The sequence below is a fragment of the Eutrigla gurnardus genome (assembly GCF_963514095.1).
Source record: "Eutrigla gurnardus genome assembly, chromosome: 3".
Classification (NCBI taxonomy): Eukaryota; Metazoa; Chordata; class Actinopteri; order Perciformes; family Triglidae; genus Eutrigla; species Eutrigla gurnardus.
In genome coordinates this window covers 18,894,060-18,916,757 of record NC_139917.1, presented here as the reverse complement: position 1 = coordinate 18,916,757, position 22,698 = coordinate 18,894,060, and the positions used below count along the sequence as shown (strand labels likewise).

Sequence of the window (22,698 nt, the reverse complement as noted above, 5' to 3'; positions counted from 1 at the left end):
TTCAGCTTGAAGAGCTTTGAAGAAATTGACAGAGTGTGTTGGGGGGGTAACCAGATGCAGACCAAAGGGGTTATGCGTTGAAGTGTCTTTGGTTTTCAGCTGAAAGCGTGCAGCTCTCTCTTCATGTTACGGTTGACACCGTCGGGCGCCTGGCACGACTTGGAAGTGCACTTTTGAAAAAAGAATGATACTACAACACAAACATTTCTGGGTTTGGTGTCATGTTGTCCCGCGGTTTGTTGTGTGAGGCCTCAGAGAGGTGCAGCTGCTCACACTGTGTATAGACTCCTCTCCCATTATATGCGCTGCTGTTGAACTGCTCTCTCATTTATTTATTTTTCATCCTGGTTTGCCGCGTTCAACGTCAGCGATGCAACGCCCGCTGATGTTTGTGGATATTAGTGGAGTTTTTTGTCCCGTGAGAAAGGGGCTTTACATAAGGACTAGGATCAACAAAGGTCAAATAAGGTCATCGTCTGTGTATACACAAGAGTGTATAAACTTTTAATTAGGTATAATGAAATAATGCATCGCCTCCTGAGGGAACGTCCCAGACCAGGCTGAATAATTAAAACGCTGTTTAAACGGAGTTCTGCAGTTCCTTGTGTTTCCATCAGGAGAAGCAAACTCTTTAGTACCAACTCCACAAGTTGGTTATAAAGGTAAAGTTAAAGTGGTATTCCAGCAATTTAGCATTACATTGTCATAAAGTTGTGGACTTGTTCCAAAAAACACTGAATCCTACATTTCCCAGAGCTCAGTAGCATCCGCTATTAGACGTAACGTATCTGTTGAAAGACCAGGCCAAACCTCAAAATAAGACTTCAAAGATCTGCTTTCAGAGGTACGAGCCTGCAAATAGAGGTGATCTAATGGAAACAATAGAAAAGAAATAGGACTGAGATGGCCAGTAAGGAAGATTGAAGTGTGAACACCTACTGTTCTGTTATCTCTGACAAGGTGATTTTTTTCCTCATGGGTGTTCGACTCTTGACACTGGGAAAGCAAAAAACGGAGAAAAATCTGTGTAGCATGAAACAAAAACACCACGGCATAACAGTCAGAGCGCAAATTACAAAAGCGCACGGGGTCAAAGGTCGGCATTTCTGCTGGAGGACAAATTTGTCTTGAAGCAGGAAAAAGAGTGAGGTGAGAACGAAGGTCAGCTCTCTGGTTAACAAGGTCAAACTCAACAGTGCAGCCGATACTCAGCCAGATTTATACTGCACTTTTATAATAGTAAAAAAAAGACGCCTATTCACAGGTCAAATCACGGGCCAATAAATTGTCAGAGCTTCATTTTAAAAAGTGTATGCTTTTTTTTTATGAGAAACAAGGTGTATATATCATACAAAAGAGGCAATTTATGAATCTTCTCATTTCTGCATGAGATGGATGTTTTAAACAGCTCGTCCTTGTCCGGACACACAAGGAGTTCTCCAACAGAGAAGTTTTAATTTCTGCAGTGTAAGTGCTCTTCGAAGACCGGAGGTTTTTTTTTTTTGTTTGAATGGTCGATTAAACTGTTGTCTACGGGGCATACTTTAAAGCCTTCAAAGTACATCTCATAACCCGTAGATCAGAATAAAGTAGTCTTCAAGTTTACACTCTCACCCACTTCCCTTCGCACGCTGACGACACCAACGCCCTTGAAATGCCTCCGTTCGCATTTGTGACTACAAAAAAAAGGCAAAATGAAAGAATAAGACCCACACGTATAGCAGCTCTGATGCAAGCGGTGTACATGTTTACTTAAATGTTACAGGAACATATAAAAAAAAAGGTAAGCTCTATTTATCGCAGCACCTGTCTCCCATTGACCTGCTACCAATGGATGTTCAGCCTCAGCTCTGGATGGCACTATAATGCACCGCACATAAAGCACAGATGAGTCACTACAGCAGGGGAGCAGAGGGAGCTTTTCTGCTTTTGTTCAGAGCACAGCACATACAAAGTGAGACGTATAACGTAAAGAGATGCCTGTGACGGATATGTTTTCCGCTGAATATAAGTGTCTGAGTAAATAGAGAGGAAAGATAGTGATATTATGAAGATGAGGGGTCCTTTGTCCTTGCAGCAGAAGTGTGGTGAAAGAGGCTGACGCCGAAAAAGCACACCCATCTGTGACCGTAGCGGTGTGATATCACACACCTCCAAACGCACACATATTCCTCATGATTTATTACCCACATATTCACATATTGCCTTATCTCCATATCCACGACACTGGTCCGGCCTGCCGTAAATAACCTTGTGTCCCCTCATTAGTAGGACGGCCATGTCTCCCTTGGCCTCCACAGCGCATACCTACACACAAACCCCCCCGAGACCAGGCTAGCCTTCACCGTCATAAATCCACAGTCTGGCAGCGAGGGCTGGGCAGCTAATTATCCAGTCAAGTAGGGCTGGGCATGGAGGTGACCCAGACACGACTGGGGGGGAAGCCAGAGATGCATGGAGAGAGATGCAAGATATGAGGTTCTCCACTCGAGGGGTGGTCTTCCCACTCTCACTTCATCAATGCACTTGGAAGGCAAGGAAACAGGCCTGGAAAAGGGTTTCACTCCATTACAGGATTATGTGACTTCTGAAGGCAGCTGCACCAGATCTTAAGAAGGGGCTTCACACCTAAGGCGGTGATATGAATCAACCACTTTGCATTAACTTTTTTAAATGAAACTTTTCCCCCCTATTTTGACTTTTTTTTTGTGTAGGTTATAGAAAATCCAAATAAATACGTTTGTATTAAAATGCCAAGGGAGGTGAGTACTTTTACAGCATTGTAAGCCTCCCATTGGCTGACCAGTGCATTTTTGTTGCCACTACCAAGATTTGAGCAAATACGCTACAGGATAATGATGGAGCATATTGATCAAGTTTTTGACTTAAGTAAGCGTGGACGGGTTGGCTCATTTTGTGGACCGAATTAAGAGATCACAATTAGGAAAATGCTTTTAAAAAGGGATATTCAGAGGAAACGAGTTTCTCTTTAAGGGCCCCTTCCAGTGCAAGTTTTAACTTCTTAAAGCTACAATACTGCATGTTTTTACAGGAACATTGGCTCAAATGTCTAATGTGTATGGTGTCACTTGTAGCGACAAATCCACTAATAATAATCACCCAACTCTGCATTTGAAAATCATTTTTGTAGTAGGATGATTACTGCTTGGATGTGCATATTGATTTGAAATTTCTGCAATGGATAATGATAGTGTGGCTTTGATGAATGGCTTTTCAAAGTTTGCAAAAAATTATAGAAATATCTGTCACTTATGAGTCCCCCAACGATATGGAACTACAATACTAAATTGTTGGGATTGTCACTTAAATAGGATTTTATGCTGTCGGGAAATGAAAGGAAACAAACGGATGCCTGGAGCCGTACAAGAAGTACTCACAGCATGGAATACAAAATTAATAGCAGTCATGTGAAGTATATGTAATTTGTGCTAAATTAACTACAAATAGCAAAATCTCAACTTCATATTGTGTTAGTGTTTTAGAAATTGATGTAACCTGCGACTGGAATTTCCACCTACTGCAAAGTGTGAACACTTAAGAGGTAAATCACAAAGCTAACACAGTCACACTCATATTCACACATGCGGAGACCCGAGTTGTATTTAGAATGAGAAAGGAACTGGAGAGCGTCATGCGATGGTATAACACCAGCCGCCGCTCACAAGTTGAATACAATACCAGTGTTCACATCACCTTTATAATCACAAGAGAGAAAATGCAAAAAGATCAGATCGGCTTGAACTTGGACCTAAGTGTCTGTAACAATCTTTAGATATTTTCAGACAAAAATCCATAAATCTAGAACTACGAATGAGTCGAGCCACTTCCTTTTAGAGTTGGCACTATTTGACGGTCTCCCACCTGGTGTGGTCACACTCCAGCAGGTCGGCTCAGTGGTTGGGAGGGGGGGGTGCTGCTGCTGATGATAGAGTAGTGCTGCTGATATTCTGGGTGTGTTTTGGGGGGAGACACTGACAGACAGGCGAAGGCTTACTGCTGTGGAGCCATGGATAGGCGAGGGGCATGAATAATTGCGTGTGTGTGTGTGTGTGGACTAGATGAGCAGAATGTGAGTGGGCTGCGTGAAGTCCCAGCAAGTCTCAGCGAGAAGGGGGGGTGAAAGCTGGGAAAAGACAGGAGGCCGGAATTAGCTGAACGACAGATATGACATCTAGCTTGACGGCGCCCCACCGATATATTTGTCACATGACATGACTTGTTTTTTTCTTGGTGATTGACGGAATGCATATTTATGTTTACACACTGTATGCATGTATGACACTGTGACGATGACGCTGTGATTTCCCATGATGGGTTTACCAGCCATCTCCAGTTCTGCATCCATTTACCAAAGTCTGTCATATAAATCTGCTACCAGCGGCTCAGCTCCAGCTCGGCACAACCGGAAAGTTTATTGGAATGAACTTCGGGAATCAAATATTAATTTGAATAGTAAAAAAAAATCTGTACTATTTGAATGCTGAAATTAGTATTCAATTTATTTATTTATTTTTTATAAACGTTTTCTTACGTTAGCAAATCTCGTGAAAGTGAAAGTAGAGCTAGCGGTGAGACGAGGAGGGCGTAGCCATGGCAACGGGGACACAGCGTCCCCAGGAGAACGGCAATGTGGTTGTTTTACTTTCTTAATTATTACTTATCTAGAAAGCTGTCACCGGTTGGTAATACAACATATTTATTGGTAATGTTTTTGGAACGCCCTCTAGTGGACAGGAAGTAAAACAACCACATTGCCGATAATGGCTTTGGCAACATGCCTGTGTAGTAGATAATATTAATATAAGGCTGAATTTGAGCATTAAATATTCAAATATAATTTGAATATTGAAAAAAATTGGAATGACATTCGAATAGTATTATAGAGGAAAATTGACAGCTCCAGAAGGGAAAGGTATTTAGATATCATGCCATGTGTTGTAGCCGGATGAAAGGTTGCCTCCATCTATTTGTTTAGTAATCATATAATCATAAGTCAGTTTGGATAGGGGTAACTGTAAAAAACAAACAAAAAAAAATAGTATCCAGAATTACAATTTCACGATTCACATCCCTCTGCAACATTCAGGGCCGACGCTGGAAGCTGAGTGCCGTTCATTTAGCAAGGTGGACTCAAGAAGTGCGGCATTCAAGGTGGTGGATGGGATCGGAACAAACAGCGTTCATGACCTGCCAGTGATCTTCAATTCATTTTCTCTTTTTTAAACCCACTTTTAGAAGAATTGGGCTTTGGATGTAAAAACAATGTTATTGAGATATAGTGGTTTGTTCATTATCATTGTTCCTTCTAGCAATAGTTGGTAAAAAAAACAACCATATTTATTCAAATATATTGGATGGAACCGATTGAATTGCTCTTTAGTCCCAAGTGGCATATTATAACCATATAATGTAATCGGTCATCTTTACACCACAAATAGTTGTTTGATGTGATAATAATGCTTTAAAGATTTGCTTTAAATTTAAAAAGAAAAAAAAGCTAGAAGATGCTAAAAGGCTCAGTTGAGCTCAGGGGACCCACAGCATTGGTGAGAATTATTATTATTATGTTATGTAGTCGTTTGACACTCTGTTCATATAAAATATTTATTAGTGCAGCTTTAATAATTACCATGCTTAGCTAAGCAGCTAGAATAAAGGCAGCCTTGTTCATTTGTTCCTGAATATTTTATATTTGTTCCATTCAACATGCCTTGTTTTCTTCCTCTACACTCATTAAAGTTCATCCATGCAGTGCAATGTTGCCTTCCTTTCTTTGTTTGAGTGGACCCCAATTCAACCTGTCATTTCGACATTCCTCTGTTTATTGCTTTGCTGCCCAACAGATCCCACTATGGAGCGAGACGGTCTCAGATCATCATTTCATATCAAAACAAGTGAAATACATGAACCCAGAGCAAGATCTTTGAGCTCACGACGCCCCATCCTCTACCAAGTCTCTCGCTCCCTCCCACCCTTTGGCTTGCTGGTTTCCAGTGCAATCAGGTCCGTGTTCTGCATGTCACACAGCAGCTGCCTACAATCTGACAACCCAATCAAGACAACCAGCGGGAAACCAGCAGCAGCGACTCCCACTCAAAATGGGATTCCGGTTAGCTGCAACCTTAAGCAAAGGCCTGTGTAACAAAAAAGCAACTACAGTTTTTAGTATAGACAGATATATGTGTGTGTGTGTGTGTGTGTGTGTGTGTGTGTGTGTGTGTGTGTGTGTGTGTGTGTATTTTAGCTACAGATGCTGAACAAACAGCAGCTATTTTTCTAGAAACTAGGTTTGTAAAATGAAGTATTTCACCTACAGGTGCATGTACGTGGGAATAAACACAAAAAACCACAACGGCCCAGAGAAGATTTTCATCAAATTGTTTTGGCTCTGTAAACTAGCTAAGAAAGTAAGTGGACGGAAACCTGGAGCAAACGCCGTCTTTGAGGTGTATTCTGTAGAGTAGTGAGCTGCAGTGGTCGGCTGGAAAATGGAGGTTTTGACTCCTGCCAGTCATGCGGTCGTCCATTTGAGGGGCTGCAAACTGCGGATGGAACCTGCCGACTGCCAACCTCCAATCACCAATCAGAGAGAAGAAACGGGCTCGTTATTCAAGACAATTAGCCAATGGGCTGGGTGTCCCCGCTCGTTACTTATGGCCCATTTGCTCCCAGTCAGATGATGGTGCCATGTCCACTCAGGCTGCATGTCACTCAGGGGGGGGGCTGACACTGTAGGATGAGGAAGAGGCGGCTAGGAGAGTGTGGTCATGTATACGCGCGTGCAGTTATCTGTACGTTCTTCATCACGGACACTTTTACAAAATGAAAGAGGAGAGATGGAGTGCAGGAGCATCATCACACTTCTGAGGAGGGAAATATTTTACAGCTTTTATAAAAAAAAAAAAATGAAGGAACTGCATGTAGCCTCGCAGGCTGATGTAGTGACAGCAAGAGCTGCTGCAGGCGGCAGCCATGGACACACACACACATATGAGACTGTGTATGCATGACTAATCCGGTTAACACTCTTCCCCCCCGCCAGCCTGGCATGAGTGTGTCGACCAGTCACCACAAAGTTGGATGCTCTGCTCCTGTGTGATTTGGGCCATTTACAATAGAGACAGCCTCCAGTTTGGCCTCTTTCAATCAGTGGTGGTTTTTTGTGCATAACTTTGTGCATTAATTTTTTTTCAAGGGTGTGATGTGGGCAAATAAAAAAAAAGTGTGATTCTATTCCCATCAAGGCTGTTGCCTCGGCATGTGTCTGAAATTAATCATCAGCCACAAATGCTGCTGGAACAGTTTCAACCAAAGTTATGAAAGCTTTTGCACCGATTTCATTTGAACAAAATCAAACTCTAACAAGTCTATCGGTGAATTCATGATTTAGTACTACTGTGCTGTAGTTTATTATTCGCGATACCTGCTTATCCGTTTTTGGTCATGCAGGGCTCCGATCCTAGCTCATATCACAACGTTTCTTAAATAAAATAACTTACTTGATATCTTCTAGTAAGCTCAACCCAACCCAGCATCACCACTGCTTATAGCTCTCGTTTAGGAAATCTAGGTTTCTTTTATAACACTTGTTTGATTAGGTAATTATTGATCATGATAGGTATTATTTGATTGTATCTAGATGAACTTGGATTGATTAAAATGAAACTATTATTATTATTTGTATTGTCACAATTTCTGAGTCTGTTCTGAGATTATTGCCTTCCTGATGATGGGCCACATTAATAACCGCTTGGCATGTTGGTTGTTAAAAAACTACATTCTATACGAGGGAACTTATTTATTTTATTTGTAATTTGACGATTCAAATCAAAGACATCTATAAACCTTGGGAGAGGCTCCACAGAGAGGCCTGACTTTGGGCGTGTAACAGGTTTTAGAGGTCAGGTATGCGGAGTGATAAAACCCCTAGAATACATAATGAGTGTTTGGTACAGAAGTCTTTAAATCCTTTATACGCTTCCCCCACGTTAGTGGAAGTATTGCATAACAACTCCGGTGGGCGGGTTCCAGACAGCAGGGTCTAATCTGTAGGATTTATAAGCAGGTGAATATATTAAATGAGTCCGGTTTCCATTAGGCATGTTGCACCAAATTGTTTATCGACCCATATCTCAGCGCTGACACTCCTGATTAATGATGTTATTAAGGAGGGAGGAGCGGCGGAGGGAAAAAGATGACAGGCCATTCTGTGATTGACCATTAACGTGTGTGTGTGTGTGAGTGTGTGTGTGTGTAGTTTTGAACTAGCCCGTTCTGCCACGTGTCTGTCCACAGAATTAGCACCTGAATGTGCACCTGATCAGGCATTTGTGCTCACCTGTGCATTCATGCGTGCCGTCTATTGATGTCTATTAACACATTGCTTCTGATGAGCTGTGTGTACGTATGAGGGGGTGAACTAACATGCAAGAACAGTATGTATTGACAAAAAAACGTGGAGTGTTTTGGTGCTTTCCCACTGCTGTCAGGGTAATCTCTCAGCCAAACACGTATTTTAGCCAATTACTGCAGCAAATACTTATTTTGAAAAATCATCTCTCGTTCTGTGTGTGGCTCTTCTTGCCAAATTGAGGTGCTTTCATCCGGGATGACAATGGCCCTCTCAGCCTGGTTAAGTGTTCAGCCGGCGTTTCGAACAGCATGCTAATAATGTTAACCATATTCCAGGCTTTTTTTTATTTATGAAAATGACAAATCCAAATTTCAGCTTTTATGCTCTATTCCACTGCGATGCCTGCGACCCTGCAGAGGAGGCGTTTTTTTCCCCGCCACGGTGTCGCCGCGATGACAGGGAAGACTAGATGATGAAATTTAGGAGTGAGCAGAAGACCAGAACCGTAGCTGGCAAAGCACGCTGCATCTTCTGCAGAGCCACATGCATCACAGGGCTGTTTTCCCCTTCTGAGCAACCCCTATTATCCTGCATGCTCCTGGAAGTTTTCTGTTGTTTTCTGTCCCGCCGGACGAGACCCCGATCTCCTGGCTGCGAGCCCGCCCTGACAGAGATACTGTCAGGTTGAGATGACCTTTGAACTGTGGCAGGCTGCGTGTCATCTGACACTTGTCTCATTCACATCTGCACAGGGACCCATGGGCTGCTGGTTTGAGTTTGTGAGATAGAGAGAGATAGAGAGAGAGAGAGAGATGCCGCCTTGCCTCGCTACACCTACGACGGATCAGTCGGGAGGGAGGAGAAAAATGAACTAATCAGCCTCTCCAGTGGTGGAATCTCACCCAATTTATTTCCGAGCTAACAGGCGTTGGTTAATGAGCTGAAGCAAAGCATCCTCTCTCGTCCCTTTCTCTCTCTCTCTCTCTCTGCTCTCCTCCTGTCCTCTGCTGTTCCACTGGTGATTCGGCGGACCGAACCAATTACTTCTAAGTACAGCCGTTCATGTGCGCGCACATTCACATTTGTGTGTCCAGTCACACATATTCACATTTAGCTCCGAAAAAAAAAATACATAAAAGAGAGAGAACTACACACGCGTTATGAATAGCCTTTCACATACAAACACACACACACACACTATCTGCACCTTGTTTAGTCTGCCAATTACTAAAAGTTTGTGGAAGGGTAAAAGGCCTGGTATTTCAACAAAAAAAAGACAGTGAGAAAAAAACCAGTGAGACCCAGACAATGTCATTACCAAAATAACATACCAGACTACCAGACATAATCTACGGGAGTCAAATTGCCTTTTTGTTGAGGCCAAGGATACAGCAGCTGCAATGGAAAAAATGCAGACTTGTTTGCAGATTATACAAAGGCAAACTCACTGCACTATGTGATTGTTACCCTATGCTTGTGGCTCATCCAGGTCTTCTGAAAATTTTTCATGGAGATGATATTTTACCCACAGTTGGAACGAGCTCTTATGCAGCTTGATGGAATGCAAATACGCTCGCACAGTTCACGCTCTCTACGCATTGTCAGCTTGAGAAGGTTTCGCCGAGACACTGCGGTGTCGTCTGCTGTCTACAGAGGAGACTGTATGGTTCGCCACCAACATTTGCATCTGCAGACACTTAAATGCAAAAGAGGCTGTCTTTAGTAATCCACGCACAGCAGCTAAAGCACGACAACAAGCACCGTGAAAGCTTGACGTATATTCACCATTTGTTCCATCCTTTACTCCTTAACGGAGAAAAACACAACTGTGTTGTTCAACACAGAAACAATTCCTCCACATTAGATGACCGTGGCCTCGAGAACAACACATAGAAGCGTTTATCTGATCTGGAGCCTCATAATAAAGATGTGAACTATGCCATGGTTCAATAACGCTAATTATAACCACATCCCATATTTGATCCTTTTGATTGTTGATGTGATTGTGTGTGCGATTTCAGGAGGCCCATGAACGCAAACATTTTCAACCCTGCAGCTGCTGATTTCTCTCCATTCTTACACACTTTCCACAACGACTTTGGGTTTTTTTACTCTGTGAAATGTAGCAAAGTCCAACTCTTAATTAATTAGTACTGGAGTAAAAAGGTAAAATTACAGATTTGTATTAAATACTCGTGAATGTACAAAAAAAACTGTTAAATTGTTACTTCCACCCGTGAAAAAATGAGTAAAAATGAGTAATATATAGAAACATAGGATTCGTTTACTAATTAGGCTATGAGGTTTTTCATTCACACAGTATGGTATCGGTCCTGAATTCAAGGAATCGGTATCAGAAATGTTCAAACGATGCCCAGCCCTACTTGCTAATGTCTTCTACCCACTCACTAATAGCACACAGATCTGGAAGTCACTCCCCATTTGCCAAAGTCAATATATGTTGGTATTTTTGTATTATTGGTATTTGTCATCTTACATTGTTATTGCATCCCAACAGCAATCACTAAATCCAACACTTTAAAAAAAATCTGGTATCTTTGCCCATCCTGATTGGCCGGTCTACCTGCCTGTCTACCTACAGTGACTGCGCACTCATTGCGTGTCACACAAGTCTTCCACAAGCTGCTATCTGCACAGCTGTGAGTACTAACAATAGCCACGCTGCTGTGATGCTATAGCTACTTTCATTAAATCATTACCACCCCTCGCTATATTGTCCTCGCATGGAATGACAAGCTATACTTCCGCTGCCAAACACACATTTATGTATTTCATCATTGTTTACAAACTGTAAAACATGTGTATCATTCTCCTCCAGTAATTACAGCAATGTGATTTACCCGTTTGTGCTTGTCAATCCAATATCCAATATCAAGTTCATTTTACTGCTGCGATTGAAGGAAAGAAGAAAAACGTCAATATTACTTCTCAAAGGCAGTGTTTATGCTCACATATTTGTTTGTGTTTTCCAAAAAACATTGAAAAATGCAGGAATTCATTGACTAGTAGAAGAAAGCAAAGCACCAAAACAGTAGATTTATTCATACAAACAAACTCCTAGATTGCACAGAATCTCACAGACAGCAATTCATTAGTGTCAGACAGTCATAGTCCCTTTGATGGAAATATTCAAACCAGTTTTGGTTTCTAGGTATCAGGGTATCCAGTTCAGCTTTAAAATGTCACACATGCTGGACAGATCGCCCCTAGACCTGTTCCTCTGCGATCAATATCCATAACACTTAAGGACCCAGTCCACCTATGAGGTGCCAATACTATCGAACATATCGGTGAAGAAGTATACTCTGAAAGTCATATAACGGAACAGTGAATGACTCAGGTGACCTTTAGAGGAAAATGCCAGCGGAACCTTCCAGCAAAATCCCACATTCCTGGAAGAGCAGGCCTGACATTATGAAAAGGATTTGTCAAATCTTCTGCAGCGAAACGGGCTCCAATCTGCTTTCCAATGAAGGGAGTTAGCTTACCCCCCCCGACTATCATCCTCCGGTCTTCCAAACTATACGGACATGAGAGATGACTGACTGGGAAAAGCAGCAAAAGAGAGATAAAAGGATGCTGGAAGAGCGATAAGGTGAGAGACACCTGAAGAGGTGAACGACATTCCCTGCATATATTGTATTTTATAACACTGAATATGAACGTACTAAGCTTGTCTCAAACGTGTGTCAGGCGTCTGTCTGAAGAGCACCCGGCCGAGCTATCATTAAAATGGATTTTTTTATTAGTGGCAGTCTGAAAAGTGAAAAAGGGGAACTCAATGATAGATTCATCTTCCTACACTGAATATTAATGTACAGATGAGAATTATGTACAAGTGCGGTAATAGATTTTTATTAAAAAGCTAGGAACTGGTTAGATTGAAAAATGACAGCGTTCTGCCGTGGGGGAAAGAAAAACAGAGGGTTGTCAAAATATATACATCTGTGACAGAGTTCAGAAGAAAAATAATCTAATGACCAAATGCATATGCGGTGAACGTATGCGGGCCAATTTGTGAGCGCAGAGAAATTGATGTCAACTCTGATAAATCATTTCATGATTTCGAGCCTTAAGGAGCGCTTAAATGAGGCTACATGGGCAGTTATGCTATTTTTAAATGCACAGGATGTGTACACTTGAAAGGCAACGTTGTCACGTGAAAAATAGGCAGGAGGCTCCTCGTCTTTTACACGCCTATACCTCAGAGCCACCAAACCTATTAACGACGTGATTAAGCGCTTTAACCCGTGTATCCCCGATTGATCTTAGCTCACAGCTCATCCACACGTTTGCAGAGTCACAGCGGCAAAGGCCAAGAGTTCAAACCCACAGGCGTCAATCACTCTCACACACACCAGGCACCTGCCTGCTACGTTCCCATGACGGCAGTCCTTTCCTCCGGTGTGTTGGACGCCTGCCGAAAGTCAACCTGTGCCGGCTCGAGCCGAACAGCTCGATATTCTATCGGAGTGGAGCTTCATGAAGAAATCAATGAAGACACAGCATATTTAAGCATACGCGCTGTTTGACACTGTACAAGGAAAAATCCAAGTGATGTCTCTCAATCAATACCGAGATCTAATAGACTCTGGCAAAATCCAGGAAGTAATGTGTCTTAGCTTCATTGTAGCATTGTTTGTTTTTTGTCTAGCCGGCCTTCTCCAAGCTCCTTTCACGCGGACACAAAAGAGAGGTTTCTTTTCGAGCAGGGGAAGAAATGGCAGCAATTAAAAGGCAAGTTGCTTTAACATTCCAAGCGTATCTCGGAGCGCTGCTTGGGTAGTAATTAAGCCCTCCAGAGTGTTGCAGGCATTAGAGCTCCGAGCAAACCAAATGAGGACACACCCAGCCCAGTATGACCGGATTAAAAGAAGAGAAATCAGCCCCTCGCTGCTCCCAAATGGCCGGCATCGCTTCGGGCAGTCCATTAGTCGACAATGTACGACTTCAATCATCCTCCAATCAGTATGAAAGTGACATAAACTTCCCAGCTGGCTGCTTAACAACAGTCGATGTAAACTGTATTTACACCAATAATAATAATAACAACAATAATAAAATACTGTCTCACAGCTTTTTTTAGGAAGTCTTCTGGGTGTATTTTGTGGGATGATCAATTCCTGGCCAAAAGTATGACAATGATAACTTGCTTTTCGATGCTATCACTATCTTGGCAACGGATGGTTGAGCAATAGATGCTTTGGTTTCAGATAATAAACATAAGAGAATTCATCACCCAAAAATGACCATTCGTTCTCTAAGGGTCCAGTAGCATCCGTGAGGCCTCTGATGAGATCTAAAACCAGGATCATAACTCGCTCTACAGCAAACTGCAAAATATTAAACAATGCTTAGGCTTTATTTCAGTAGCCAGCATCAACTGTTGAGACGTGATGTTTTAGCCTCAGTCTTTTATGTATGCATGTCTTCTGCTTAGCTACGAACCATCCAGACCTCTTAGATCATCTGGGACAGGTATGCTCTGCGTCCCCAGAGTCAGAACCAAACATGGAGAGACCGCCTTCAGTTTTTACGCACCACATATCTGGAACAAACTTCCACAAAGCTGCAGGCCTACTGCAAATCTCAGCTCTTTTAAATCAAGACTGAAGACTTTTCTGTTTGCCGCGGCCTTTCAGTAAACAATAATATCTATGAACTTCTTATACTTTATACTTGTTATACTTTATTTTTTTTGGGGGGGGGGGGGTTATTTTATTTTATTGGCTTGTTTTAAAGAGACAGTGCGTAGGAATTACTCCCATCTAGTGGTGAAATTATATTTTGCATTCAAACGAATAGTGCTCTCGAGCACATTGTTTTGTTGCAACTACGGTAGCCGTTATGTCGTCCACTTCACCGGGTATTCTTTCAGGTGATGAGGTTGATATTTCAAACAAACAAGTGTGAGCATGTATAAGTAATTACTCCTCGAGCAAGATAGTGATTTATGTTGCCATGTTTTTATTGATTTATCTTTGGTAGCCTTCCATTACTATGCCGTAGCCTATAGCACTGGCTAACAACTAGACACACAACAAACACAAATGAATGTTACTGAAGTGCATATATTGCTCTCCAACACTGACTGTAAAGAGGTCGTGTCAGGGACGTCCACCAAGGGTAGATAACAAAGCTCGGTAAAAGTTGCTCTCCGGGAGCTCCAGGGGGAACAGCGGGACGTGGGCGCCCCATTGTCAGGGAATGGCTGCATCACGGGCAGATAAAAAAAATTCAGGAAAAACCACTGTCCGCCCCGGGTGAGAACCGGTTGTGCGTGCAGCCTACGCATCCAGGAGTGCCTCTCGTTGATGTGATCTCCTTTCATTCACGCCGGCTCTGAGCAAAAATGTGTTTAGTTGTCACCAGTGGCGTCAATTCGGCCAAAGCTAAGGTATGGCAAGGTAACTAGTCACATGACTTAACTACAGTATCAATCAATATACATGCCCAGCAAATAATCATAACAAAATTGACAAGTCTGCTATGTAGCTTATCTGTGTGGTTAGGAAAATTTGAACTTTTTCAAATGCAGTCTCACTCACATTCCGCTAACATAACTATGGACACAAACACTTAACTACGCACGTTAATCAATCAATTCAGTCAAATGCGCCGTTACGCATCCAGCGGCAGGGTTAGAGAGCAGTAATAGCCTTTCTGACAAACACAATTTCATTCATTCTGTTCACTTCATTCACTATGTAATTGCAATAATATCACGGGAACATACCAGGTCAACTTAAAACTGTTAAAGTCCAAATGCAAAGAGGAGAGGGAGGGAGGGAGAAGAGGGTGCTGAGTGGCTAACAGCCTCGTTAACAGCCTGAATCCCGCCTTCACTACCTGGTCCTCCTCCCTCTGCTGCTGGGCCAACATTGGACCCATCACCTGCCTTTTTTTTTTGTTGATAAAAAAGATTCTAAAGTTATCTGCTTCCTTTTCATTTTAGTTAATTAGCTTAGCAAAACAAAAACGCGATAACAATAATGACCCAGCTCTGACCTCCGTCGTCTCGTCGGGGGGGGGGGGCTGGGAGATAGTGATAGATGGGGAAGTGTTAGGAAAGATAATATCTAGAGAAATCGATTGTGTTGTTCTGATTTTCACTTGTAGTTAATTTATGTATTAAATAATAGATTAATCAATACAAATTGACATAGAGTAATTCCATAAATGTATTAAACGAATATTTACATTTTCCCCTGGAGCCAAGGTGTGGCAGCTGCCATACCTTGCCATACCCAATTGACGCCCCTGGTTGTCACGTCCCTCCTTGGCGGTTATAGTCCTCAAAATGGTGGAATGACATGGAAGCCTTCTGAGGACTCACCCGTCCAATGTAAATACAAATATGAAATTCTTTGCTTACGAGGATGAATCAGATTATTGGCAATGATACACTTATGAGGACCTATTTATGAATGAAAATATTGATTTAAGCTAATAAATTACTTAAAGGAGTCATCACCTGGTTTTATACGTATCCAGCCCCCCTTGGATCGCTTTGGATCAATTCGTAAAACTTATTAGAAAAAAAAAAAAAAATTTTAATCAAACATTGAGCTTGTTCTGACCCTTTTTCGTACCGCGATTTTATCACGCGAGATTACGCGCGAGGTTTTGACTGGTCCGGATGTGCATTGTATAATATGTAATGAGGCGCGCGTTGATTCGCCGCAGGAAGGACAGAGCCGGGGGGGCTTGCCTGCATGCAGACTCCAAAACATAATGGCGGCGCTTCGGCGATTTCAGGTAGCGGACGGGGCGGGGTTGGGTGGTGAAAGAGGGGTGGGCTTATGCAAGTAGCCGCCACGGTGACGTCACCGAAGGCGCAGAATCAAAATCTCGTGCTTTAGGAATGCACACCCTTGTGTGCTATTCCTGTTCGGAAAAAGAGCAGAAGCGAAAAAACGGCGCCACTTTCAAACTCCAGCCTTTCAGGCAAGTTTCAACTGAGGTCAAACACAGATATGCATGTTTTAACAAGAGAAATTGCGATTTCCGGGTGATGACTCCTTTAAAATGTTACACACTGTCCCTTTAATGCTTTACCCCCAATGCTTGTAATGTTTTATGTAAAGCACTTTGAATTGCCCTGTTGTTGAAGGATGCTATACAAATAAAATTGCCTTATATGTAGCCAGGAAGAAGTGCACTTTTACCCATTTTACAACTGCATACAACAGAAAGACTGGTAGGTAAAAACACATGTTCTCATCAGCTGTTGCCCTATTGCCGTTTACAGTACAAGCCCACACGATTGAACATATCAGACAAGCAAGGCCTACCGCATCAGTCGAGATCACTGATGCGAGATTGGTCTTCCACTACCAGAGCTCCTGAAGAAATATGAAGCAAGGCTACTTGTGGGGGGGGGGGGGGGGAGGAAAGCCCTTTCATTATCCCTGGTGTCTGTGGTGTAGTAGAAATCAATAGAGGTGTCCGTGCTGGATTCATCTATATTCTACTGTGTGAACCTAATACCCTCACATGGGGAAAGGAAGATGAGTGGGTGGTTTGAGGGGAAGAGGTGAGGGAGTTTCAGAGGCAGTGAGGCGCACTGGAGAGGGAAAGGAAGTTAGGGACGGAGAGGTCAAAGAGTTATTTATACACAAACTTTTTTTTTTACGTCCCCTCGCACAGGTTGGAGTAACTTAGTCCAGTTAGAGTGACTTTGGGGAACTGTAGAGAGTTTTTTTTTATCTAAATGTAGATGCCGGTGGGATACAGTGGTTGCACAAATATCACAACTGTGCTGAACTGCAGAGGGAACCAAACCCATTAGTTATCTCCCAAGTCTTAGAAATGGAGGCAAACGCATCTGTGATTGAAGCAAATCAAAAAGGAATATGAGGCGGTCGAGATGTGCTAGATACAATAACAGACATTACAACTGTGGAAGTGATGCTAACAAGGCACTTGTTCAACCTCTGATAATCCACACCCACCCACCCACAAACACACACGCGCACGCACACACACACACACTATCTAACAACCACATCACCTGTCAGTGGGAGCCTCATTAAGCTGACAGGCGCTGGCCTCTCAGGGCAGGCCAAGACGTCAGAGCCCTCTCCTTCCTGTCATGACATGATGGATCTCTCCACCAATGGCTGCCAAGCTGCCACTCAAGTCCACCATTCTGTGGGCGTCCATCAGGAAACACTTGCTAAGCACCCTGTTGATCTTATTTGCATTTTTACGCCATTGCATTCACGTCCATATGTGACCGCCCGTCGAAGGGACGATCACGATTGGCTCCGTTAGCAAGTTCTTCCCCGTTTCTCATTGTCAACACATAAACGGATGTGTATGGCTAATTTTATGCTACACTATATAGCCTTCTAGCATAGCCTGATGCCAGACGTCTGAATCACCACCCACACCTCCAATTTGTTCAGTGAACCATATGGGTCTGGTGTTGTGCCCATTGACAGCCGTCTCCATTGTTGTGAAACATCCCACCAATCAGAGTTTAAAGGGATTAAGAGGGACCCATTATCTTCCTACTTTTGTACATGACCATACCGCTATCTTTTGTGCTCATTCCCACTACAAGACAAACACTTGGAAACATTACATACATTATTTATTTTAAAGCTACATCAGTGTTTATTGTCTAGCGAATGTAAGTACTCTCCTTTTAGCTCGGTTTTGGTCTCTACCACCAAAAATAGCTGGCTGCACTATGTTCACCCACTGACAAACTGTGTGTGATATTTGGTGCTGGTGTATGGGAGCAGAGTTGTGAGCCGAAAACCTAAAACAAAGATCCACAATAGAGTTAAATGTTTGGTAGACCTGAGTGGAAAGATAGAGTTATAGCTATCCGTTTTCCCACTACACTCAGTTGTAAAACATGTGTATTAGTGCAGCTTTAAAGTTTGATGAGAGTGAAATATCTGCAGGAAGATCAAGAAGGGATCCCAAAAGTTTCAGGATATTTTTTCTATAATGACACATCGGCATAAGGAAATCCACTTAAATTCTGCAAAGAGTAAAAGTTGTTGTGTAGGCGGTGTAAACACTCAACATCTCATCACCAATTACAGCAGGGCTTTGATATGGGTTTTGGTATCTTAAAGCCTTTGAAGAGGGCCAATAAAACGTCAGCACTACTATTGATTGAGACTGATTGGACAGCTGTCAGAGCTGCATGAAGATATTGTGCTGATCGTAGCAGGCAAATAGTTTGGTGGATAGATAGAACTTCAGATTTTGGGAATCCAGGGTTCAACATGATTTCATTCTACTGCCGTACCACCTGACTCGTTGTCTGCTGAGAAAACCATCGATTAAAGTCTCGCTTCATTAAGTATCACGTTGTACCATGGCTTTGATCAATTTCACACAACCGACTTGTGACTTCTCTAGTTACGATTGATGAAGATGGTGTGCCCTCGCATAATTTGTGCCAATTGAGAGAATTGCTCAAATCAACAATGTTAAAAGAAAAAAGAAAGGAAAGTTAATCTTTATGGACAAGAAGAGCAACCGCATGTTGTAAACGGAGACAGAGTTGGTGAAGATAAAGGAGAGTAGTTCTGCAAATACAAATCCTTTAGTTTAGGTTTATCACAAATACTTTTTTTTCTTGACAGAGCTAAATTAGGTAAGCAAATAATTGTATGAGATTGTTAAGTGGAATGCCTCCCCAGAGTCACAATGTATCTACCTGCACTAGTGCCTTTGAACACATATAACTGTATTAGGTGTGTTTATTGGCAGCCTTACACAAACCCTATTAAGCCATCGTGCAAACACATTTGAACCTCTCAGTAAAATACTAACAGAGCCCAGAGGCTGAGCACGCAGGAAGCAGCGTTATCTGACACCAGACTACCTACGCAAAGACATATGGGACATAAAGTTGCATGATTTTGTGGAGTCTTTTTCTCTTCAAACGCCTCTCCTGAAGCACATCCAGACATCTCACAAAGTGGAAGAACAGAGACCCTGTCATCTCTGGTGATAACTATCTAAGACACCTGACACCTCCGTCGCCTTCCAACATTCCCGTGCGATCCTCTCTCCGTTTGTATCATCAAAGCGCAGCTGGCGGCAGGTGGCGCCCCGACGAGATGTGTGTCCGTCTGGCGGAGCCATGTGACAGCAGACGGCTAGCCGCATAGCACAGGGAGATTCGATGGACCAGCTTGGACTAATTTAATGCTGGCTGCTCACGTATGCGATTCCCAGTGGTGACCTGGTGACCCGGGCTCGGTAGATATAGGTAATGAGGTTATCAATTAGAGGGAGGCATGTTCTCATTTGTCCCTGTTATGATGTCGTGTTTTCAAAAATGGGGCTTCCGGGGAATGGAAGCTGTGAATTTGTAATTGTCATTTCATTATCCAGAAGCTGGTGTTGTTATGGGTCGTTTTGTTGAGAGCAGGTGTTTCCGATGCTGAGAAGGTTTGAGGATTTTGCACGATAAATTACCCAAAACAACAAGTGATGATGGCCCATTATGCATGGAAAGATAACACTACATCATAGCCATTCAGCGGATCATTGAATTCGGATAGTTTATTTGCATTCCGGACTCGCCCTCGTGCACATAAAAAGACTTGTATATGTGTTTCCGCATACACACGGGTGACCTGCCTATAAAGGTGTGACTGTGTGCGTGTGCTACAGGACATCGCTCAGTATTCCTATCGGTGCTGGGCCGGCCGCTGTGAGCGTGAGGGTCTCAGGAGGTGAGCAGACAGAAAAACATCCCAGGCCAGTGATCTTATTCTCTCCCCGCATCCAAAGCCTCAGAGGCCATGCATTATTCACATACAGTCCGAGGGATGAGGGATGCGCATCAGTATGTGGGATGGCAAGAAGGAAAAATAGGAAGGATGGGACGGAGAGATGTCAAGATGACAGCACTTGGGGGCGCAGGAACATGTGAGGACGAGATAAGCTGATGGCAGGGACAGATAAACGCTAAGTAACAAGATCAGAAGTGAGATGAAGATAACTTGGTAGAAATGGTGTGCGGTTAAGAGCCATGCGTCTGTAGAGAACACTCGTGCGTTTCATTCTGGCTGATTAGCACACCTTCAGACGGTGGGGAGGAAATAATCAGCGAAATCACCTGCTCTTGTGTTTGGCTCCAAAGCAATGCTGCATAAACATGATTCCAGCAGGTTGAGGGGGGACCAGTGAGCTCGACTCTTCCATTGGTGTAGTTTTTTGGAAACATTAAAAAAAAAAAAAAAAATATTGGAACAACTAACATAATCAGACACTTATTATATTGTAATTCATTCCTGTGTGTGCTGCTCAGAATAATCGCAGTGACAACATCCTACTGAGAACAGAGTGGGCTAACATTAATGGGGTTGCGTGGAGGTTATGGTGCGTTCAAGCTCTGCTCAGTAAAACTGAGTATTGAACGAAGGTAAATAATAACACTTTTATGGTGTGTTCATATATACGTAATCTTGTAAAATATAGCTTTTGGCGAGAAACTTGAATAAATACAGTTGCTTGAAGGAAATGTTTTCACAGCAATATAAAATAGAGAACGGACCTGTTTCACTTACTTATACCCCAAGCAGTTTATAATATTGATTGTATTTATAATTCATCATATTTGAAACTACAAATGTAAGATTATTTTAATCAAAGAGAGTATTTCAATAAAAACACATAACTGCAATGGATAACTTTAACAATGTAAAAGGATAATTTAAAATATTTTGGAAGGTTTACACAGATTTTGGGATGAGTGAAATTATTTTTGGGGTTGGTTCCGTAAAGGTTTTTTTATTTTATTTTTTTTTTTTTAAATCATAGTTTGGCGGCTTGCTGTCAACTATAGCTCTCTAAATAAATAAAATAATAATAATCGGCAAGTCAGACTTTATGAAAATGTCTCTATAATTCAGTCATAGCAGGCTTTTCATCAAAAAAAGCTCCAAAACCTCACAGATTCAGGTTTAAGATGGCACATGCCCCCTATTTATACCTATTATTTGCCATTTAGGGAAATATGCTACTTAATTTTTTTTTTCGAGGAGTTAAGAAAAAAAGTATGTTTCAAGGTAGAAAAAATGTATATTTTCTAACTAACATTTACCATGTTAGAGAAGTGAAAAATGTGAAAAATGCAGAAACCTTTATATGTCACTTCTGCTGTCCCACACTTCTCCAGCATCATGTCTGATGAGTCATCCTTCTGCCTGTGTTTGGTTGAGCCAATTGGAGACTGGTCCTAAAATATCAGGATTGTATCACTGCTTCTTGTGCAGCCCACCACCTCCCAGTCATCCTGAGATTGTTCCAGAAGTACGGCTCCTCACTCAACTCCCCACCACCACTACCACCAGAACCCTTTTCAAAATAAGTTACTATATGGGCTAATTTCTTATCCTTCCCTCTCTTTTAGATTGAGATATTTCCTTCCACCTGGACCTGTACGCTCTACAAATTTCTCCTCCGCCCTTGCCACTGTAACTCTCAGGGCGAGAGAGCGATGCTGCCGGAGGAGCCGCTGACTGATCGAACCCTGAACAGCAAGTCCCTAAAAGGAGTCTGAAAAGTCAGATGTTCATAAAACATCCGGGGATGTAGCCTCAGATGCCCGGGCCATTCTGCTCGAAGGTCCTGTCCTTTTTTTGGAGCCGTATTTCTCTGTGGCTCCCTTGCTGTCTTATTGGCACTCTAGTTTTGCCGATGCGGTTTTCAATGAAGGCACTAAGCCCAGAGAGGCTTAAAAATGTGATTGGGCCAGTCCAGTGTCAACTAAGAAGAAAATGGGTCGATCTACCTGGATTATGGGCCTTCCAAATCATACAAAAAAAAAAAAAAAGAAGAGAATTGTGTCAGCCCAAAAGTACGATGGCGTATTAGGGTCACTGTCGAAAAAAAAAAGAGAAAAAAAACGGAGCCGAGAGAGGTGTGCAATATTCTGAGATTAAAAGTCGCAAATCTGCGAGTTTTAAAGTGGCAAATTTGCGAGTTTATTACGATGCTAACAACCGGCATTTATGCTAGCTAACTTCCCATGAAAGTCGCTTTTATCTTTGTAATTAATCCATCCAAACGTGCAACAATGCTTTACTAAGGTCCTGAGGGTGATGGCTGTTGATCGTTATTGTTGGTGATTTTATATGGACCAAATTGTCATCTTATTTGTGTTTGTTGGTGGTTTGGCTAAGTTTTAAAGTCGCAAATTTGCCACTTTAAAACTAGCAGATTTGCGACTTTTAATCTCAGAATATTGCCCACCTCTCTCGGCTCCGTTTTTTTTTTTTTTTCTTTTTCTTTTTCGACAGTGGCCCTAATATGCCGTCGTA

At 42.4% G+C, this 22,698-nt stretch overlaps 1 protein-coding gene across 5 annotated transcripts in view; it reads left to right on the top strand.

The window, feature by feature from the left end:
* Window positions 1–22,698, top strand: part of rps15a (ribosomal protein S15a) — a 395,439-nt gene that overhangs the window by 132,288 nt on the left and 240,453 nt on the right. Inside the window, exon 6 of one of the 5 annotated variants that reach the window (XM_084004092.1) lies at window positions 13,254–13,263. The exons of the other annotated variants lie outside the window; for them this stretch is intronic. The gene's annotated coding sequence lies outside the window, so the exon portion shown is untranslated. Of the gene's footprint in view, window positions 1–13,253; window positions 13,264–22,698 lie in introns of those variants that run through there. 5 annotated transcript variants of the gene reach the window in all.